Below are 5,967 nucleotides of genomic sequence, written 5' to 3'. Positions count from 1 at the left end.
AATTTCAAGTTTTTGGTTCCCTTTTGTCTGGGCTTCAGGCACTTGCAATCAAGAGCTTGTAATTGAGAGCTTACAATGCGACCAATCAAAATTCAAATTCTTATTAAAAGAGATATTTAAATTTAGTGTTTAACAGTATCTTAAATAAGATTGACTCTAATAAAAAATACCTATGAATAGCAAAAATATATACTCTATATTGTATGACTGCTATGCATTCACTTTAGCGTTTTCATCAGTACTGTCACAACTTTTTCATGTCATTCTTTGACTGCCCAATATCCATTATCATGTAGGAGTACTGATGATCTTATGGCAATTCAACATACAAATGACCTTTTTTCATGGGAAAAAAAAAACTAACTAAATCATGTGAGAGTGTTCATTTTTCATTTTGTGAATCGTCAATTTCAATGTTTTGAGAATATGAGTTTCTGGTTCTAAGAGTGAAAAGGGCAAGTTAAACGTCCCAGTCCCCAGAGAAGAGGAAAAGGTAAAAGGTAAATTGTGCCACGCGTAATTTTCGTAGCCAGATGCCAAGAGTTAAATTGACTAATCAAATTTAACCTATATAGTTTTTAGTGTATAGATACGCTGCCATGAGTTTGTTTCGCATTTCTCTGATTTAAAAGAGTGGTTAATTAAGAAAATCTTGCAGTATATATGTCTTTGAGAGAAGTTAAAAATAAGCTGGCTAATAAAATTGAAAGTTTGCCAATTAATATTACTTAGCTTGAATGATTTCCTCATTATCTTCTGCTTGATTTTCACTTTCCAATTTTTAATTTTCTTCTCTAATGTGGCATTATTTGATAGATAATGAAAGGAAACGGCTCTAGTACATGTGAGAGGAAGTCTATTAACATCGTAGTTAACCACGACTTCTCTAGAGGGCTGGACTCTTGGCATCCTAATTGCTGCCATGGCTATGTGGTTTCAGCTTAAATCAGGTTCACGAGGGAGAACTTTGATCAAGTCAAGTAGCAATTATGCTGTTGTCACGAACCGTAAGGAATGGTGGCAAGGTCTGGAACAGGACATCACAAGCAAAGTTTCCGCTGGCTCCACTTACAAGGTTTCAACTTGTGTGGGAGTATCTGGGCTTCATCAGAAATATGATGTTATAGCTACTATTAAGCTACAATATCGAGATTCAGATACTTGTTACATGACCATTGGGAGGTATAAAATTTAATAACCATCATTTGCTTCTAAAGAGTTTGAAAATATTTTAATACTATTACTCTCTTCAGGAATTCAGTAACAGAGGCCAGCTGGGCAAGGTTAGAAAGGACAGTTTACTTGCCAACTATACCTGAACGGGCTATATTTTATCTGGAAGGACCTGCTTCTGGAGTTAAGCTGCTCATACAATCAGCAGAGATCACAAGTCTTTATGAGTATAATGTAATTCTGCACACTTGGGTCTTATAATTTTATTTTAGGTCTAATAATATTAGTACGTTGAAGTATTTTGCTTTAAAGCGCGTGAAACTGTAACATACATGCAATACATCTATTTTGAAAGCGTGCAAGCTCTGAAAGTGATGCTGCTAGAGATGAGGACATTACTATAAACCCTACATTTGATGATGGCCTGAATAGTTGGTCTGGAAGAGGCTGCAAGATTGCTTTGCATAATTCCATGGAAGATTTGAAAATTCTTCGTCGGACTGGGAAGTATTTTGCATCAGCGACAGAACGAGCAGGAAGTTAGAATGGAATTCAGCTAGAGATCACTAAAGGTACAGCGTAAGCTTGCCTACGAAGTCACTGCTTTTGTTCGGATACATGGGAACGATTACTTCCGCTGATGTAAGGGCAACTTTGTGTGTCCAAAAGCCAGATCTTCGAGACCAGTTTATAGAAATTGCGGAGTTAGCTTCTTTTCTTTTCTTTTTCTTGTTTAAATGATTATCATATTTCTGTATGTTATATACTCCCTGGGTTATAACTTTCCTGGGAATAATCTTGATAAAATGAGAAAAGAAACGCGGTGTCGCCAGATTTTTCTCATAGATAATATAGAATTGATCATGAATTTTACGCATAATAATAACTGATACGAAAAAGCTTCCTTGACGATTCTCATTTCTGAGCAAAGATGTTAATCCTGAAGTGTGCAGGCAACAGATGAAGAATGGGTTCAAATGAAGAGAAAGTTCCCTTTAAATGCGCTGACATTCTTGTCAATACTTTGTTTGTTAAGCGCGCAGCAAAATCACCTCCTTCAACACCACCTGATGTTAAGGTCAGTATTGACTCTCAAAAATAATATAAGCTTGCAATTATTCTTGGAGTTGTTTCGTGTGCTATAAATGGAAGGCCGGCCAAGTAGGAGCAGTGTTACGCAGATATAAACACTAATCTTGGATTTGTTCTGCAGATGCTGCTTTTGGGATTAATGTGATTGAGAACACCAATCTAGATGATGGTTCCAAGGGATGGTTTCCCCTTGGCAACTGTACTTTAAGTGTTGGAAGCGAATCTCTTCGTATTATTCCACCGTTGGCAAGAGGTTCGCTGGGTTTACAGAACAATTAAGTGGGCGCTACGTCCTTGTGACGAATCGCACCAAGCCATGGATGGGTCCTGCACAGATCATCACTGAGAAACTAAAACTCTCCCTGACATATCAAGTATCTGATTGGGTTCGCATTTGTTTAAGATCAACTGGTTCACAGAATGTTAATGTTGCTCTTTCTGTTGACAACCAGCGGTTCCATTGTGGGCACGTTAAGGTTGCTGATGACAGATGGCATGAAATGGATGGGTCCTTTAGAATCGAGAAGCCACCATCAAAGGTTATGGTTCATTTCCGAGGTCCTGCTTCTGGTGTTGACTTGATGATTGCTGGACTCTAGATATTCCCTCTTGACAGGCAAAAAAGGTTTGCATATTTAAAGGAGCAGACAGAGAAGGTAACATCTACCTTTGTCATTTATTCAATACGGACATATCTCTATAGATAGAAATTCTTGTAATGTATGTGCGTGTACTGGTTTGACCGAGCAACTTACTGGCAATAGCCCATCTCCCGACCCCATAGAAAAGAAAATAAATGATACTGAAAGCATTACAATTTCAGACATCTGGCACATCTTTTTTATCGCCCGTTTTTCTTTGTAATCTGAATACGACCCTGAAATTATTCTTAGGCATTGTTAATAGGAAGTGGGTTATCATTTTGTTATTCCATTGTTCATTGACCGGACGTGTTAAGCTTTGCTTGGCGTCATCCTTAGAATTCCTCAAATTGTCATTTGAAACATTTCTCAATTGATGCCGCGCAGATACGCAAGCGTGATGTTATGCTTAAATTCACAGGACTAGACTCAGGCAGAAAAACCTTTGTGGAAGTTAGACAAATACAGAACGACTTTCCGATGGGATCATGCATCAACAGAACAAACATTGACAATGAAGATTTTGTTGACTTGTTTTTGAGAAATTTCAATTGGGCTGTGTTTGGGAATGAGTTGAAGTGGCATTGGACAGAACCACAACAGGGAAATTTTAACAATAAAGACGCGGATGATATGTTATCCTTGTGTCAGAAGTACAAGATACAAACCCGTGGGCATTGCATCTTTTTGGAAAAAGATGGCACAGTTCTGCAGTGAATTATATCGTTGAGTAGAGATGATTTGGTTAAGGCTGTCAAAAATCGGTTGATAGGGCTTCTGATTCACTGCATGGGCAAGTTCAAGCATTACGATGTGAATAATGAAATGATGCGTGGTTCATTTTATCAAGACAGACTAGGTAAATACATCAGAGTGGACATGTTCAAGGTTGCACGTAAACTAGATCCATCTGTTACCCTGTGTGTAAATGATGATAATGTTGGAGATGGACGTGATTCCAGATCATATCCAGAAAAATACATTCGACATGTTACTGATCTGCAAAAGCAAGGCGCACCTGTTGGGGGAATCGGTATTCAGGGTCAGACAGTCCAGTGGGACCCATTGTTTGTTCTACCTTGGATAATTTGGGCATTCTTGGCCTGCCAATTTGGTTCGCAGAGCTTGATGTCTCGTCCACCAATCTAGACGGCATAATGCTGTGGGGATTCTGGGAACTTTATATAAGCAGGAACGATTCACACTTGACGGATGCGGAAGGTGAGATCAATGAAGCCGGGAAAAGATTCCTTGCTCTGAAGCAAGAGTGGCTATCTCATAAACATGGCCATGTTGACGAAGAAGGGCAGTCTGGTTTTAGAGGCTTCCACGGAACATCCAGCGGGGAGGTGGCCACCCCATCGAAGAATACTTTCAAGACGATTGTTGTCGACAAGGGGGATTCTCCCCTGCTGAGATCCTTAGATTTATAAGTGTCGTGTTTCACCCAATTGCAATTCTGTGCAAAGAAAATTGTAGAAAAGTTTGTGACGTTATGTTTATACGCATGCATGCGAGTCTAGTGGGATTGTTGATGATGACGGGGTATTCCGCGGCCCGTCCACGAACCCACGAATGATTTGTATTGAATTGGTTTACTCAAACCTAGAATCATCAAAGTGCGAGGCCTGCAGGCCCTAATCCAGCCATGAAGCCCATCACAGGCCTCATACATAAAATAGCCCAAAAGGAATGGATAGATGAATGAAGAATGAAGGGAACAAATCCTTTACCAAAAAAAAAAAAAGGGAACAAATCCTTTACCAAAAAAAAAAAAAGGGAACAAATCTCCTCCCTCAACAACGCTACTTGATTGATTCGTTGACTAACATGAGCCGATAAGAGACGAAGTAGGATCTCTTGGGTTCGCTCTGATTACGCAACCAGCTGCTTCCATACGATTTCACACGATGAGGAGGATGAAAATGACAACATTCACCTCCCGAACCCCACCATCAACCTCAATCTGGGTCGTGGCTCAATTATTTGCGCCAGTTCTTTAGTTTTCAAGAGATAAGAAGATCAGAGAAATGCGATGCATACATAAACACACGCGTCTCCATAGCGAATCAAAACTATGAGTTGCTAGCGCGGAGGCAATTATAACTAAAATAAAAGGTAGTATAATAGTAGTAGTAACTAGGAGATCTGAAAATGGAAAGTAAATCAGATATGGGTGAAAGCCCATTAAGTGGCCATCAAATCGAAAACATGGGATGGCCCCCCCAGAAGACACACACTCACTCACGCCACTCACATCAACTTGACAAACTCCCGCCATCTACCCCTCCTCCTGTTTCTTCGACTCCACCCGTCACAACATGTCTCTGAAATTCTACATATCAATGTGTATATAGTGGGAAGTATGATATTTGAGAGAAAATATATACCCAGAGAGGAGGCCCCACAGGGAGTCCCATCCATATACCTGGACCTTCCTCAAAAGGAGCCCACTTCTCACATGGGCACACAGTGAGTCTTGCCGCTATCTCGCCCCCTGCTCATGCTCTCTTAGCCTCTGTCCTGTGTGTGTACAAAATGAGTGTAGTTTGTTATAAATTTTATATCATTCACTAACACTAAACATTGGTTGATCTGCTCTGTTTTCTCCCCCTTGTCACTGTGGTACGCCTTAACCTTCAACATTATGCGGGCGACGCACATGAAAGAGAGGTTCTGGCGAGAGGATGGTGGGGGACGGCAGTGCATTGGGAAACAGCTCGCGCGCTGTTATCGCGCGCCCTGGTTGAAACGACACCGTTGGTGGGTCCCGGGGAGTGTCAGAGGGAACAGAGAGAGGAGGGGGGCCATGACTGTGAGGGTAAAAATTGCAGAGAGAAAGAGACGGAGAGAAGACTGGAAGTGAAGTGAAGTGAAGGCGAAGACTGGGACTGTACACCCACCGCGCGCACACTCCCAATATCTCAGTCTCAGATATGTGTCCGCATAAAAAGACGCAGTTTTCTCTCTTTCGCGTCAATCACATTTATTAATATTTTATGTGAAGATCGTCAAGACTGAGAGTTGAGTGAGAGTAGCATTCATGTCTCTCCCTCTGCCT

The 5,967-nt window shown here is 40.7% G+C and overlaps 1 pseudogene; it reads left to right on the top strand.

Annotated features, from left to right (window-relative positions):
- Positions 1 to 819: 819 nt before the first annotated feature.
- On the top strand, positions 820 to 4,339 carry LOC114761716 (endo-1,4-beta-xylanase 1-like; annotated as a pseudogene).
- Positions 4,340 to 5,967: the final 1,628 nt, after the last annotated feature.

This window comes from Neltuma alba, unplaced genomic scaffold (genome assembly GCF_004799145.2).
Source record: "Neltuma alba isolate B1F8T4 unplaced genomic scaffold, ASM479914v2 tig00011131_pilon, whole genome shotgun sequence".
In the NCBI taxonomy this organism is placed as follows: Eukaryota; Viridiplantae; Streptophyta; class Magnoliopsida; order Fabales; family Fabaceae; genus Neltuma; species Neltuma alba.
This window is presented reverse-complemented; position numbering and strand designations above follow the sequence as displayed.